The following is a 17,383-nucleotide window of genomic DNA, read 5'->3' as shown; positions in this document are numbered from 1 at the left end:
GTTGTTTCCAGGCTTTTGCTATTACAAATAAATCTGCTATAAGCATTTGTATACAGGCTTTTGTGTTTTTATTTCTCTGGGATAAATACCCAAGGGTGTGATTGCTGGGTTGTATAGTAAGTGCATGTTTAATTTTATAAGAAACTACCAACCTATATTTTCTAGAATGACTGTACAACTTTACATTCCCATCAGCAATGTATGAGAAATCCAGTTTCTCTGCTTCCTTGCCAGCATTTAGTAGTAGTATTGTGTGTGTGGGTTTTTTTTTTTTTTTTTAAATTATTTTTGGCTGTACTGGGTCTCATTGTTGGTCAGGGGCTAGTCTCTAGTTTTGTTCCCTGGGGCTACTCTCTACCTGTGGTGCACAGGCTTCTTGTTGCAGTGGCTTATCTTATTGCAGAGTGCAGGCTCTAGGGCATGCAGGCTTTGGTAGCTGTGGCCTGCGGGGTCTAGAGCATGGGCTCAGTAGTTGCATGGGCTTAGTTGCTCTGAGGCATGTGAGATCTTCCCTGACCAGGGCTTGAACCTGTGTCCCCTGTGTTGCAAGGCATTAACCACTAGACCACTGGGGAAGCCCCTATCATTGTGTTTTATTTCAGCTATTTAAATAGGTATGTAGTATTTCTTTGGGGCATCCTTGGTGGCTCAGATGGTAAAGAATCTACCTGAAATGCAGAAGACTAGGGTTTGATCCCTGGGTCAGGAAGATCCCTTGGAGAAGGGAATGGTTATCCACTCCTGTATTCTTGCCTGGAGAATTCCTTGGACAGGAGCCTGGCGGGCTATTGTCCACATGGTTGCAAAGAGGCGACATGATTGAGCAACTAACACTTTAACCTCTTTCAGTTTTTCTTTGATTAAAGGTATATTTGTCTTTTAGTGGTGGGTTGATAGCCTTAGTCAAGGATAGCTTTTCAAATTTGTTGTTTGTACCTATTGCACTTAAGTTTTTTTAACATACTTTTTTTCTTTTTTGGCCGCATGTCACAGCTTGCAGGATCTTAGTTGCCCAACCAGGGATCAAACCTGGGCCCTGTGCAGAAACACAGAGTCCTAACCATTGGACAACCAGGGAATTTCCAGTGTATTTTCATTTTTTAAAAAATGTAGACCTGCAAAGCTGTTTAAAACTTTTCCCAGTATTTTAGTTTTCTCTTTGTCGCTACCTTTCTCCTAGATCCTAGCAACAGGTGTCTTAGCAACAGTGCTTTCACTGGTCTTTGCTGAGTGAAACTAATTCTATAGACACAGCTACTTGGACTTATTTAGTGTTAGTGTAGTGCAATTGAGGATTTTGTTTATATTCTCATTTGTGGCAGCTCCCTAGAGATATTTTCTTTCCTGATGAGAAATCAAGAAATGCCTTCTGTCTTTTATTATAATTTGGGCCATGGGAAGAAAAGGCAATACATAGCTAAATTTTGGGAATGTGTTTGTAAGGGAGGATTCTCTTATATTATGAATGACTGAGGTGAAATTCTCATAACATGAAGTTAACCATTTTACAGTGAACAATCTTGTGTCATTTAGTACGTTCACAGTGCTGACAAATATTTCTATCTAGTTCTAAAACATTTTCATCACCTCAAATAGAAATCCATACCCATTAAGTAGTCATGCCCCATTCTTCCCTTCCGCCAGCCCCTGGAAGCCACCAGTCCGCTTCTGTCTCAGTGGATTTACCTGTTCTGGATATTTCATGTAAATGAAGTCATACCATATGGCCTTTTGTTTCTGGCTTCTTTCTCTTAGGGTAGTGTTTTTGAGGTTCATCCACATTGCAGCATGCATCAGTGCTTCATTTCTTTTTATAGTTGAGTAATATTACACTATCGGAGAAGGCAATGGCACCCCACTCCAGTACTCTTGCCTGGAAAAGCCCATGGACGGAGGAGCCTGGTAGGCTGCAGTCTATGGGGTCGCTAAGAGTCGGACACAACTGAGTGACTTCACTTTGACTTTTCACTTTCATGCATTGGAGAAGGAAATGGCAACCCACTCCAGTATTCTTGCCTGGAGAATCCCAGGGACAGGGGAGCCTGGTGGGCTGCCGTCTATGGAGTTGCACAGAGTCGGACACGACTGAAGCGACTTAGCAGTAGTTAGCAATATTACACGTACGGATATGGCACAATTTATTTATCCATTCTCCTGTTGATGGACATTTCGGTTGTTTCTACCATTTGATTATTGTGAGTAGTACTGCTGTGAACTTGTGGGTATGTGTATTGTTTGAGTACTTGTTTTCAGTTCTTTGGGGTCTATATCTACCTCATATAGTAATTATTTAATTTGTTGAGCTGCCAAACTATTTTCCGTAATAGTTGCACCACATAACATTCCCAGCAACAATGTATGAGGGTTCAAGTATCTCCACATCCTTGCTAACATTTCTTTTATTATCCTTTTTTTTCAATGGCCATGTTATTGGATGTGGTGTAGTATCTCATGGTTTTGATTTGCATTTTCATTGTAACTAATGAGTCGAGCATCTTTTCATGTGCTTGTTAGCCATCTATATATCTTTAGATAAATATTTATTGAAGTTCTTAAACCATTTTTAAATTGGATAGTCTTTTGGTTGTTGAATTATAAACATTCTTTTTATATTCTGAATATCAGACCTTTGTCAGATATGTGATTTTTAAATATATTCTCTCATTATGTAGGTTGTCATTTCACTTTCTTGATCATGCCCTTTTTTTGCACAAAAATCTTTTAATTTTCTGAAGTCCAGTTTGTCTGTGTTTTCTTTTTTACTCATGCTTTTGGTATTATATCTAAGAATTCATTGCCAAATCTAGGATCATGAAGATTTACCCGTTTTCTTTTAAGAGTTTTACGGTTTTGACTTTCATATTAAGTCACTAATTTGAGTTAATTTTTATGTATGGTATGAGCTGAGCATCTAGCTTCATTCTTTTGCATGTATTAATAAATATGCAGTTGTCCTGGTGTCATTTGTGGAAGACAGTAGTCTTTCCCCATGGATTGGTCTTGACATCTTTGCTGAAAATCAAGTGGCCATTGATGTTTGGATTTACTTCTGGACTCAATTCTGTTTCATCAATCTGTTTCCCCTTATGCCGGTACCATGTTGTTTTGTCTGCTCTAGTTTTGTAGTCAGTTTTGAAATTGAGACTTGAGTTCTCCAGCTTTGTTCTTCCTTTTCAAGATTGTTTTGGCTATTAATATTTGAGCTGCTTGTAATTCCATATGAATTTGAGGATTGGCTGTTTCATTTCTAAAAAAAGGCTGTTGGATTTTTGGGCTTCAGTCTAGGCTCTCTTTCTTGTAGATTGTATAACATTGTGCAGTATAGATACTGTGTTAGCAAAAACAGACATCATTCCCATAAACTTAAGGAGCTTATAGTCTAATGAATGAGACATTGATCAAATGATCATACACAGAATATAAAATTATAACTAAGGTAAGTACTGTCAGTTATTGCTTCATGTTGCTGTGGGTAAATGTCATATGGGAATCTGACCTAGTTAGAAGTTAGAAGTGAAAGCTTCTCTAAGGAAGTGATATTAGATGTGAAGTCTGAAGGATAAGTTGGCATTTTGGGGGCAAAGACAGGGGAGTATGGTGAGTAGAGTCTTCTAGATAAAGGTAACAGCCTGTATAAAGCCTCAGTGATAGAAAAGAGCTTGGTGTATTTGAGAAAATGAAATAAGGACAACCTGTTGCAAAGTATAGAGCTAGAGGGGGAAACATAAATAAGAAACATAGAAGACCTGAAGTGTTTCTTTATACAGAGAATAATTGGAAACCATTAAAATTTTTTAAATGTTATTATAAAATATTGACTATATTCCCTGTTCTGTAAAATATATCTTTATAGCTTATTTATTTGTACATAGTAGTTTGTACTTCTTAATCCCCTACTCTTATCTTGCCTCTCCCTCCTTTTCTGTCCCCACTGGTAACCACTAGTTTGTTCTTTAAATCTGTGAGTCTGTTTATGTTTTGTTATATTCATTTGTTTTATTTTTTAGATCCTACATATAAGTGATAACATACAGTGTTTGTCTTTCTCTGTCTGACTTATTTCACTATGCATAATGCCTTCCAAGACCATCTGTGTTGCTGCAAATGACAAATTTCTTTTTTATGGCTGAGTAGTATTCCATTGTATATCTATACCATATCTTCTTTATCTATTCCTCAGTTGATGGACACTTAGGTTGCTTCCATATTTTGGCAGTTGTAAATAATGCTGCTATGAATATTGGACTGTATGAATCTTATTGAATTAGTGTTTCTTTTTTGGTTATATACCCAGGAATGGAATTGCAGATCACATGGTACTTCTATTTTTAGTTTTTGGAGGAGCTTCCACAGTGGCTGCACCAATTTACATTCCCATAAACAATGTACAAGGGTTCCCGTTTCTCTACCTCCTTGCCAACATTTGATATTTGTGGTCTTTTTTATGATAGCTATTCTGATAGATGTGAGGTGATATCTTATTGTGGTTTCAATTTGCATTACACTAATGATTAGCATTGTCGAACATGTTTTCATATGTCTGTTGGCCATCTGTATGCTTTCTTTGGGAAAATCTTTATTGAGATCTTTTGCCCATTTTTAAATCAGGTTGTTCTTTTTTTTTATATTGAATTGTATCAACTGTTTATATATTTTGGATATTAACCCCTTATTGGTTATATCATTTGCAAATATTTTCTCTCATCCAGTAGGTTGTATTTTCGTTTTGTTGATGTTCCTCTTTTGTGCAAAAGCTTTTAAGTTTAATTAGGTCATGATGTTGTTATTGTTCAGTTGTGAAGTCATGTCCAACTCTTTGAGACCCTGTGACTGTGGACTGCAGCACACGAGGTTTCCCTGTTCTTCACTATCTTCAGGAGTTTGCTCAAACTCATGTCCATCGAGTTGGTGATGCCATCCATCCAACTTATCCTCTGTTGCCCTCCTTTTACTCATGCCCTCAATCGTTTCCAGCGTAAGGATCTTTTCCAGTGAGTCTGCTCTTTGGATCAGGTGGCCAAAGTATTGGAGCTTCAGCCTCAGTATCAGTCTTTCAATGAATATTCAGGGTTGATTTCCTTTAGGATTGTCTGGTTTGATCTCCTTGCTGTCCAAGGGACTCTCAAGAATCTTCTTTAGCACCACAGTTCGAGAGGATCAATTCTTTGGCTGTCAGCCTCTCTTATGGTCCAACTCTCAGATCCAGGAAAACCATAGCTTTGACTGTATGGACCTTTGTTGGCAAAGTCGTGTCTCTGCTTTTTGATACTCTGTCTAGATTTGTCATAGTTTTTCTTCCAAGGAGCATGCCTCTTTTAATTTCATGGCTGCAGTCACCGTCCACAGTGATTTTGGAGCCCAAGAAAATAAAATCTGTCACTGTTTTCCATTTTTTCCCAAATTTATTTGCCATGAAGTGATGGGATGCCATGATCTTAGGTTTTTGAATGTTGTTTTAAGCTAGGCTTTTCACTCTCCTCTTTTACCTTCATCAAGAGGCTCTTTAGTTCTTTGCCTTCTGCCAATTAGGGTGGTATCAGCTGCATATCTGAGGATGTTGATATTTCTCCTGGCAATCTTGATTCCAGCTTGTGATTCATCTAGCCTGGCATTTCACATGATATACTCTGCATATAAATTAAATATGCAGGGTGACAATGTACAGCCTTGATGTACTCCTTTCCCAATTTTGAACCAGTCTGTTGTTCCATGTCCAGGTCTAACTATTGCTTCTTGACCTGCATACAGGTTTCTCAGGAGGCAGGTAAGGTGGTTTGATATTACCATCTCTTTAAGAATTTTCCATAATTTGTTGTGATCACCCAAACAATCAAAGGTTTTAGCATAGTCAGTGAAGCAGAAGTTTTTCTAGAATTCTCTTGATTTTTCTATGATCCAGTGAATGTTGGCAATTTGATCTCTGGTTCCTTTGCCTTTTCTAAATCCAGCTTGTATATCTGAAAGGTCTCTGTTCACATACTGTTAAATTCTAGTTTGAAGGATTTTGAACATTACCTTGCTATCTTGTGAAATGAGTGCAATTGTGTGGTAGTTTTAACATTCTTTGGGATTCTAATGAAAACTGATCTTTGCCAGGCCTGTGGCCATTGCTGAGTTTTCCAAATTTGCTGGCATATTGAATGCAGTAGTTTAACAGGATCATCTTTTAGGATTGAAATAGCTCCATTGGAATTCCATCACCTCCACTAGCTTTGTTTATAGTAATGCTTCCTAAGGCCCACTGACTTCACACTCCAGGATGTCTGGCTCTAGATTTGTGACCATACCATCATGGTTATCCAGGTCATTAAGACCTTTTTTGTATAGTTCTTCAGTTGTATGCTTGCCACCTCTTCTGAATCTCTTCTGCTTCTGTTAGGTCCTTACCATTTCTGTCCTTAATTGTGCCTATCTTTGCATGAGATGTTCTCTTAGTGTCTCTAATTTTCTTGAAGAGATCTCTAAATTCTTTCCCATTCTATTGTTTTCCTCTATTTCTTTGCATTGTTCGCTTTAGAACTTTCTTATTTCTTCTTGCTATTCTTTGCAACTCTGCATTCAGTTAGATCACATTAGTTGTTTTTTTTTTTTTTTTTTGCTTTGTTTCCCTTGCCTTAGGAGATAGGTCCAAAAAAAATACTGCTACAATTTATGTCAAAGTGTATTCTGCCTGTGTTTTCTTCTGGGAGTTTTCTGGCTGCACATTTAGGTCTTTAATCCATTTTGAGTTTATTTTTGTATATAATGTGAGAAAATGTTCTAATTTTATTCTTTGGCATGTAACTGTTAATTTTACCAGCACCACTTATTGAGAGACTATCCTTTCCCTATTGTATATTCTTGCCTCATTTGTCATATGTTAGTTGACCACAATATATGGGTTTATTTCTGGGTTCTCTGTTCTTTTTCTTTTAACTATGTGTCTGTGCCTGTACCATACTTTTTTGATGATTGGAGCCTTGTAGTTTATACAGCGTGAAGCCAGGGAGTGTGACACTGCCACCTCTGTTCTTGTTTCTCAAGATTACTTTGGCTAGTTGAGATCTTTTATGTTTCCTCATGAATTTTAGAATTATTTTTCTAGTTCTGTGAATAATGCCATTGATATTTGTATGGGAATTGCATTGAGTCTATAGATTGCCTTGGATAGTATGGTCATTTTAATAATAACCTTCCAGTACATGAGCACGATATCTTTCTTTTAAAAAACTGTATTTATTTTTGGCTGCACTGGGTCTTTGTTGCTTTGTGCAGCCTTTTTCTAGTTGCAGTGAACAGGGCTGCTCTTCATTGTGACGGAAGGGCTTCTCACCGCAGTGACTTCTTTTGTTGAGAGCACGGCTGTAGGTGCGTGTGCTTCAGTAGCTGTGGCACACAGGCTCAGTAGTTGTGGCTTGTAGGCCATAGAGCACGGGCGCAGTAGTTGTGATGCACCAGCTTAGTTGCTCTGCACATGCTCTGCATATGGAATCTTCCCGGACCAGGGATCAAACCCGTGCCCCCTGCATTGGCCATGGATTCTTATCCACTGCACCACCAGGGAAGTCCCACAGTATCTTTTGTTGTGTTGTCTTCAGTTTCTTTCATCTGTGTCTTATAGTTTTTTCAGTACAGATCTTTGACCTCCTTTGTGAGATTGATTTATAAGTTATTTTGTTAATTTTGATGTGATGGTAAATGGGATTGTTTCTTTAATTTCTCTTTCTAATAGTTTGTTGTTGTATTTTAGTTTTATATCCTGCAACATTACCAGATTTATTGATGCATGCTAGTAGTTTTTTGGTGGTGTTTTTAGGATATTTTCTGTGTTTGGTGTCATGTCATCTGCAAACAGTGACAGTTTTGCTTCTTTTCCAATTTGGATTCTTTTAATTTTATTTTATATTTCTTGTCTGATCGCTGTGCCTTGGGCTTCAGGGTTTTATGCAAGAGAGAATTGCATAATCTGAATTTGGAAAAGAGCACTTTGTGATGTAAAGAAAGAATTACAGAGGAGTATCAGTCAGTGCAGGTATGCTCTTGCGTAGGTATGATCCATGTGACAGATAAGATGGTAGGTTGGATGAGGAGGATGGTAGGCAGAGTGGAGAAATGTTACAGATGTAGTTCAGTTCAGTTCAGTTCAGTTGCTCAGTTGTGTTTGACTCTTTGTGACCCCATGTAGTGCAGCACACCAGGCCTCCCTGTCCATCACCAACTCCCAGAGTTTTTCCCCCCAGCATCAGGGTCTTTTCCAGTGAGTCAGCTCTTCGCATCAGGTGGCTAAAGTATTGGAGTTTCAGCTTCAACATCAGTCCTTCCAATGAACATCCAGGACTGATCTCCTTTAGGATGGACTGGTTGGATCTCCTTGCAGTCCAAGGGACTCTCAAGAGTCTTCTCCAACACCACAGTTCAAAAGCATCAATTCTTCGGTGCCCAGCTTTCTTTATAGTCCAACTCTCACTATACATCCAGATGTATTTAGTAGGTTGAGTTGATAGAACTGTGCAATCTTTGGCCACCTGATACTTTGATCACTTGATGCGAAGACCTGACTCATTTGAAAAGACTCTGATGCTGGGAAAGATTGAAGGCAAGGAGAAGGGGATGCAGAGGATGAGATGGTTGCATGGCATCACCGACTCAATGGACAAGAGTTTGAGTAAACTCTGGGAGCTGGTGATGGACAGGGAGGCCTGGCACGCTGTAGTCCTTAGGGTCGCAGAGTCGGACACAACTGAGTGACTGAACTGAACTGAATGGATGTTACAGATGTATTTAGTAGGTTGAATTGATAGAACTGTGTAATGGATTATATCTTGGGGATAAAGGAGAAGTGATAAAATGACTCCAAGTTCTTGGCTTAATCGCCAGGAGGTAGGTGGTGGTACCTTTCACTTGAAGGCACTGGAAAGAGACTGGCTTGCGATGGAATATTATGACTTCGGTTTTGGACATGTTGAATTTGAGGTGATTTTAAGACATCAGACAGATGATGTTGAGTAGGCAGTTAAATAAATGTGCCTGGAACTTAGAGGTAAGGACTAGAGGAAAATTTGTTGTATGTTTGGTGTTTAGATGGTAAATAAAGTCAGGGACATGGATTAGATTGTCTAGGGAGAGAGAATGGAATGAGAAAAGAATAGGGAATAGTATAATCTTGACCGTTTAATCACTGAGCAGAAGAGGACAAACTTGGAAAGCAGGCATTGAAGGGGCAAGTGGAGAGCTAGGAGGAAAACTATGAGAATGTGATATTCAGAAGTCAAGTGATTCAATTAGAAGAAAATGAGCAACTGTGCTAAAAGATGCTGAGAGATCAAATAAAAATAAGCTCTGCATTGTGAAGGTCATTCATAATTTAGTGAAATATAGTGAAATGATTAATGGGAGCTTGTTCAGCTGATAACCTGTTTATTGAAAAATAGATTGTTTACCTAGAAATGTTATTGATTGTGTAGTTTAGAGAATTAAAAAAAATTTTTTTAAGCACTTAGAACCCTTTTCTACCAAATATTACACGAGCCTCAATACAAAGAGATCAAATGAGCTATGCTAATTTAAGTGGGATTATAACACTGCTCCTTTGTATCCCTTCTTCTATTTACTTCTGGTCTGAATACCTTTTCATAACTCTTAATACGCTGAAGATCAGTTTGAAAATCTTATCTAGGTGGTCTGCCTTTACTGAAGGAGAAACTGAGTGTTGGGGAGAGGTAGTCCCTTAGCAAAGCATATACTTAGCAGACTTTAAGTTTAGAACTAGTACTAGTACTAGTTATTATACTAATAGTACTCGTACTATTTTGTTACTGTTACTGAAACTAAAGTCCCTAGATCCTCTTCCAGAGCATGTGCCACAGACTCTGGACTCTAGTGAAATGTCTGTTCTCTTTTTTTCAGGCCAGCAGTTCTTACCCTTTGAGTCTTCAGGGTCCCTATGACTTGAAGAAAACATACTAAGAGGGTCTGAAGATAGCCTGCTTCCCCAGTTGTTTCATATTTGTGTCCTCAAGGTGATGGGCCCTGTGGTGGTTGTGTGTTTGCCAACTTCCATTCCAACCCAAGGAATTAGTTTGTGAGTTGGCAGTGGTAATCCCATGCTTCTTGCCAGTGAATGACTTTGGGTATGTGTCCAAATTGTGGCCAGCGAGATATGACAATAATGCTACTGGAAACTTTTGAGAAAGTTTCTTGGTTTAAAAAAATAAAAAAATGATACCTAAAAGGTGGCCTCTCTTTCTGGTGGTTATTTTCTACTACTTATTTAGAGTAAACTGAATCAGTTTGGTTGAAAGGAGATATTAATACTTATCTCAGAGTTATTGTAGGAGTAAATTATTTAATGTACTTGGACACACCTGAAAACTGTTCATTGGATAATAGACCACCCAGCAGAGCTAGATGGAGGACTGGGCCACAGGTTTGGAATGTTTTAAAAAGTATGAAAAGTGAAAGTGATAGTCGCTTAGTCGCAACTCTATACAACCTTATGGACTTAGCCTTCAAGGCTCCTTTGTCCATGAAATTTTCTAGGCAAGACTACTGGAGTGGGTAGCCATTCCCTTCATCAGGGGATCTTTCTGACCTAGGGATCAAACCCAGGTCTCCTGGACTGCAGGCAAATTCTTTACCACTGAGCCACAGGTATATGGAGAAAGAAAAGATCTTATTTAAATTAGCCTTGAACTTGGTGGTGCTGGGAGTGGGCGAGGATGAGGGAAATAGGCCAAAAGGAGACTGGAACTATTTATAGGGCTGATCTGGGGGAGCTATTAATCAGTGAAACATTGTTAAGCAGTAGCAATATCTTGGGCAGTGCCAGTAGAGAGTTTATGTTCCTTTACGAAACATTGTTAACAAATGTCTTAAGTGTCTGTGTCCTGCTTGGTCAATTTGAGGTCTGAAAGACCTGTGGAGAGCCACTTCTTTTTTCTCCTCTAGTGGCTCAGTGCCTGGCCACTGGGGATTACCTCGAAAAGTATTAATACTTGGTAATGACTCAATCTAGGTACTCCTAGCTGAAACTTCTAGCAGAGCTGGAGAAGAGGGTAGGTCAGGGGCCTAGGACCCAGTAGAGGCACAGGAGAGGTACCTGGTTTGAGACAACAGCTGATCATTCTTAAAGTATTTTGGAATCGGATTAACCAAGATTCTGAATTTTCATCTTTACCATTTATATCATCCTAAATAAGTCAGTAGAAAAACAAAAATGTAACATTTACCTTTCAGAATTACTGTTATGATTAGAGCTAATGTTTATAAAGTTCCAACCATAGAGCCCCATGCATATTAAGCATTCAAGGACATGATAGTTGTTTTTGCTGTTACTAACAATTAACAGGGTTAAGTCAGTGAGACTACTTTCATTAACACATCTCTCAGAATAACCATGGGTTTCCTTGTTTGTGACCCCTTTGGAGTTCTATGCTTAGTATTTGTTTTAATTGAGACTCAGTTGCATATAAAATTACTAAATTGGATGTAGATGAAAATGGCAGTTGGAGGGATGGAGGAGACATCGCTGTTTTCCTTTGGCTTCAAGCTCCTAAGCGTAGGCCTTAGTCTTCAGAGTTATACTCTTACTTCTTTATCCTTTATTCCATTTTTTCTTTGTTTCCCCTTTAAGTAACTAATTTTTTTTGCATTTTGTAATTTTTGAAAAATTGTGGTAAAATATACACATGTAAAATTTACTGTTTTAACCATTTTAAAGAGTCCAATTTAGGGACGTTAAGTACTTTCACATTGTTGTGCCACCATCCTACCACCCATCTCCAGAATGGTTTTGTGTTGCACACCTGAAGCTCATTAAACAGTAACTCCCCGTTTCCCTTTCCTTCCAGCCCCCAACAACTACTTACTCTACTTTCTGTAACTGAATTTGACTACTCTAAGTACCTCTTACAAATACCTAGAATCATACAGTTTTTGTGATTCTATGAGTGGCTTTCACTTAGCATGTCTTCATGGTTCATCCATGATGTAGCATGTGTCAGAATGTCCTTCCTTTTTATGGCTGAATAATTATTCAGTTATATGTATATCTCATTTTTTAAAACCCATTCATCTGTCAATGAACACTTAGATTGCTTCTACCTTTTGATTATTGTGAATTTCCCATTGCTTCCCCTCTTTTTCCCATTGCTTTTTAATATAACAGAAAGCCCCCCTCTCTTTTTCTTTCCAAATACTTATAGAGTACTGTCTTCATGCTCACTGTTTTTAGTGTTGGAGAAATGGCAGTGAACAGGACAAAGTGTTTGGAGCTTACATTCTGCTGATGAGAATGGGTCCCTCTTTGGAAGTCTTGCATGGGCTGGTGCTCTGATTTGCAGAGTTATGTCAGGCCAGAGTTTGTATCAGTGGTGTCTTACCATCTTGAATGTCAGAAACCTTAGACCAATTTTTCCTTTGGTTTCAACTTTGGCAGCTTTTCTCGAGGCCTTTTATGAGCCCTGAGGCTGAGTTGGTTGCTTCTCTGGTGGCTCAGAGGTTAAAGCGTCTGCCTGCAATGCGGGAGATCTGGGTTCGGCCCCTGGGTTGGGAAGATCCCCTGGAGAAGGAAATGGCAACCCACTCCAGTATTCTTGCCTGGAGAATCCCATGGATGGAAGAGTCTGGTGGGCTACAGTCCACAGGGTCGCAAAGAGTTGGACACGACTTCACTTTCACTTTCTCTGTGCTAACCACCTTTCCCTCATCTTTATCATAATGCTATCTGTCTCTCTTGCTGGACTGATCTCCTACTGGACTGGTGCCCTGGTTGACTGGTTCATGTGCAGCTGCTTGGCTAACAGTATTTCAGGCATTCAGGTCCTTTGAGACAGGCCCCTGATGACTTCTGCAGCCATGTCTTTACCACTGCCTGCCTTGCACTTTGTACCCTAGCAACACTAAAATGAATGGAAATTTCTCAGACATGTTAAATTGTTTCTGTTCTCTGGGCTGCCCCCTTTTCCTAGAATGCCCTTATACCCTATCTCCAGGTTCATGCCTTTTCCCTTTAAATTAGTCGTCTTCCACAAAGCCTTTATGGACCCTCTCTAGATTATTTTGTCACATTCTGTTGCTGGCTTCTGTCATGGCCTTTAAAACACTGTATGATAATTAATGGGTTCCATGTCACCAAGAAACTCACAGATTTTAGCATTAGATGTTAGTTGGATTTCTGCCATTTTCTCCCAGCCATCAAGTTTCATTCCTCACCTCATTCACTGAACTTGACTTTGCTGTTGACGGACATTCTGGAATGAAAGTGACCTCCTGGGAATCTGATTGGATTTCCTCTTTATTGCTCCCCCATTGTGTTTCATTCACCCTTGTAGTTGTGTCATTTCTCCCTAGGATTAACATAATCCTTTTGTATAGATATAATATGTCTTTTATATTCTTCTTACCTAGCAGAGAATCTAAAGATTTTGATCAGTCTTGATGGTATTTAATATTCTCACTTTTCTTCTGTAAATCTCTTCTATCCTTTTTTTTTCTTTTCTTTTTAATGCCTATTATGGAAAATTTGAAAACTTGGCAACATCTCCCTATAGGATATTCTTCTTACAGCATACCATGTACAAATTAGCTTTGAAAATTTTCAGCATTTTTTTAAAAGTTTTTTTTTCCTATTTTATATAAAAATCATATTATATATACTGTTTGTGGAGTGCTTTTAAATTTAATATTAGGTTATAAGCAGTTTTCAGTGTCACATTTTTTGTTCAGCATCTATGACTATGCTATTTGATAGCATTGCATGATGTGACTTATTTACTCATAATCTTATTGTTGGACATCTAGGTTACTTTCCATTTTTAGATATTGTAACATTGGTAAACATTTGTAAATTTTGGTCTGTATTTTTTGTTGGCTTTGTTCAGATAAAAATGTAGGAATCTAGTAATTGGAATAAAGGTGTAAATTTTTTTAGGTTCTTGCTGTGTACTGTCAAAATTGTTCTCCTAGTTCATTACAGGGACTCAGTTAGTATTTGTTAAATGAAAGAGTATCTGCTCCTCCAAAAGACTGTACCTAGTCATACTTTGAACAAGAGGGTATGAGTACCCATAACCCCCATAATGCCTTTCATATTTGACCCTCTAAGTGTCCTGTATCCTCATTTGTTCATAGTAGGACTTTATTCTCTTGTTAGTTTCAGACTTACTTGCTTTGTCTTTTTTCAGGTCAAGTAAAATCAGGCTTTTTTTGCTCCTTCTCTCTCAAGAAGAGATACTGACTTTCTCCATATTTGGTCATATTCCTTCTTCATTCTCCCATCATTCATTAGTGGCATCTTCTGACTCAGGCAGAGGTCTCTTCCTGAAACCATAGGGTATGGAAAAACTTGACCAGTCTCATAAGAAATGTTTAAAATATGGAAAGAGATGAAGCCCTATTAGAAGAAACATCTAGTACTAGTTTCTTAAAGACCAAAGGAGATTCTTGTTTCTCTTCTAGCTGAGTGATCTTGCTGCTGCTGCTGCTGCTGCTGCTGCTGCTAAGTCGCTTCAGTCATGTCTGACTCTGTGCGACCCCATAGACGGCAGCCCGTCAGACTCCCCTGTCCCTGGGATTCTCCAGGCAAGAACACTGGAGTGGGTTGCCATTTCCTTCTCCAATGCATGAAAGTGAAAAGTGAAAGTGAAGTCACTCAGTCGTGTCCGACTCTTAGCGACCCCATGGACTGCAGCCTACCAGGCTCCTCCACCCATGGGATTTTCCAGGCAAGAGTACTGGAGTGGGGTGCCATTGCCTTCTCCACTGAGTGATCTTACTTAACCTTTAATCTCTTTCAGAGTTCTTTATCTGTGAGACAGACCTACAAGAATACTTGCCACACAAGGTTTGGTAAGATTAATCAAGTCTTGGTATGATTAGTCAATTCACAATACATCCTTTTTTTTGTTCTTTTTAAAGAAAGTATCAGCATTGATTTATATTTCTACACTTGTTTACTGGACAGAAAAAGAATTATTTATCTTGATTCATTTTTATACAAGTTAACTTATAATTTTTTTCCCCCACAATACATTCTTTTTGAATAGCTACTTGTGAAAATTGTGTAATAAATTCAGAGAGGTGTGCCTCTTGTCACAGAACTATGATGCCTTCAGTTCATTCAGCCAGTCATCCATTATTTATTCAGCTGGTCAACAGAGGCTTTATGAGCCTCACTTATTGTGGCTTTATGCTAAATATTAGACAGGGAAGAAGACAGCAAATAAGTTGTAATTCAGTGTTGGTAGTAATGATGACAGCAACAAACAACAGTTTCCTACCATGTGCTGAGCCTATGACCTATGTTAATTCATTTAATTGTCATAGTAAACTTTTAAGGTAGGTGCATAATTACTGTTCTCTACAAATTATAGTGAGGTACAAAGGAGAGTATAAAAATAGTTACCATTTAGTGAATGCCCACATGAACCAAATGTTCCATAAATATTTGATGTATATTTTCTTTCATCCTCACCACAACTCTGAAGGTTTAGGGGAGTATCTTTTGTACCTAAGGAAATAGAGTCTCAGGAATATTAAGAAATGTGCTAATAAGTTCATATAGTTTATAAGTAGTAGAGTTGGAATTGAACCCACTTTTAGTCTTGGTTTTTATGATTTTGTTGGTTCAAAGCAGGAGGGTGGGTAAAGCTCTTTAGGCTAAGGAATTATGGGATCAGAGATATCAGGGTTGATTGCCTTTTAAGAGAATTGGAGGTAAAATGAAAGATAATTCCTTAAAATTGTGAGATTATGTCTTCCATTTCCCTACATGTCCCCACCTTTCCAGGACAAAGTAATCCTCTCATACCAGTGTGACTATGTAGGTACTTTTTAAGTACCATAGTAGTGGCTCTTGCTGTTCGTTGATGGCACATGGCACTTCTGAATGCTTTAGCCAAGTGCCTAATAACTGAAAATGTTATATTCATTCAGGACAGCTGCACCATGAAACCAGATGGGATTTTAAATTGGCATGTGCATATTTTTAAACTAATTTAAAAATGTCAGTTTGCAACCTGATGTTGCCATGTAGATTGTTAAATATTTTTCTCCAATAAAGAATAGGAAATGTTTCATTAAACTCCTGTTAAATTGTTCACACTTGTTGCACACTGCACAGATGTGCTCAGCTGGGTGAAATGGTTTTACAGGATTGTTATGTGGTAGAAAAGAGAAAAATGTTCAGTTTTAGTTTGAAGTCCAGAATGGCTATTAAGTAAAAAGAATGAGTATAGTTTTTTTAGAGTTTATGTAACTGACTTCAACAGTTGCTTTTGTAGTTGTTCTATATAATTGAACCATGGAGTTATAACTTTGAGAGGCATAGACTAATGGAGAGACCCATTTAAAACAGGTTGTGTTTAAAACTATTTGCATCAGATGAGCCCTGTCTCGTCACTTTTTTCTTGCCATTTTTGAAAAAAAAAAAAAAAGATTGTGGTAAAATATACCATCTCTTCACGTTTTGCAGCAACTTCCTGCCTGGTCTCCCCGCTTCTGTCTCACCTCCCCCAGATCATCTTCCATATTGCTGCTCTGTGAGCTTTGTTAAACGTAGATTTTCACTCTTATTTCCTTTATTAAAATTTTCAGAGGTTTCCCATAGCCTTGAGGATAAAATTCAGGCTCCTTAGTTTAGCTTGCAGAACTTTTTCATGGTTTGGTCTCTGTCTGCCTCATTAGCCTCAAGTCATCTTTTTCATGTTGTTTCAGCCAGCCCAAGCTACTTGACATTTACTGTCAAGTTAAATTCCTGTACCTTCATCAATGCTGTTGTCTCTGTTTGTGACACTCTCTCACCCATTCTTCATCTCCCAACCTTTTAATTTCCTTTCAGAGTGTAGCTTGGGCTCATTTCTAAGCAGCCTCCCTTGTGATTCCCTCACCCTATGCCACATTTCACCACGGGGTTCTGAGCCTCTCCTTTTGTGTTCTTCATAGTTTCTGGTACTTCTCTTTATCATAGAGCACATAGTACTTTGTATTATTCCAATTTAAATTTCTGTCTGCCAGTATAACTTATTTCTTTTTCTTTAACTCCTAACCCTTAATAGATGTTCAGAAAATGTACTAAATGACTATTTTTAATACAAAGAGTATATTTTATATTTTTATGTAAAGGGGATATATTAATTTGTCACCAAAAGTGTGATGAATTTTGAAAGTGTCTTTGTTTTCATTTTTGCTGAGTTGTGGATTTTTCCAGTATTTGAAAGAAGTTCCTTATAGAATCAACTATAGTTTAATTACATGCCAAACTTGAAGCAGGAAATAAACCCTCTTCTTCTTCAATAGTGGAGCTTTGGTTTGGAGAGAGCGACTGAACAAAGACTTTCTGATTGTCTCTAGCTATTGTGGTTCCTACCTCTTTCCTCAAGTTGAGATGATGGTGGGTAATTATACT

At 38.2% G+C, this 17,383-nt stretch overlaps 1 protein-coding gene across 4 annotated transcripts in view; it reads left to right on the top strand.

Annotated features, from left to right (window-relative positions):
- The window catches only part of FAM168A (family with sequence similarity 168 member A), a 202,420-nt gene that overhangs the window by 37,350 nt on the left and 147,687 nt on the right, over positions 1 to 17,383 (top strand). Inside the window, exon 2 of one of the 4 annotated variants that reach the window (XM_070803869.1) lies at positions 14,775 to 14,821. The exons of 2 other annotated variants lie outside the window; for them this stretch is intronic. The gene's annotated coding sequence lies outside the window, so the exon portion shown is untranslated. Of the gene's footprint in view, positions 1 to 14,774; positions 14,827 to 17,383 lie in introns of all 4 variants that reach the window. One more of the 4 variants, XM_070803868.1, reaches the window with a different exon arrangement.

The sequence above is a fragment of the Bos indicus genome, chromosome 15, assembly GCF_029378745.1.
Source record: "Bos indicus isolate NIAB-ARS_2022 breed Sahiwal x Tharparkar chromosome 15, NIAB-ARS_B.indTharparkar_mat_pri_1.0, whole genome shotgun sequence".
Lineage (NCBI taxonomy): Eukaryota > Metazoa > Chordata > Mammalia > Artiodactyla > Bovidae > Bos > Bos indicus.
This window is presented reverse-complemented; position numbering and strand designations above follow the sequence as displayed.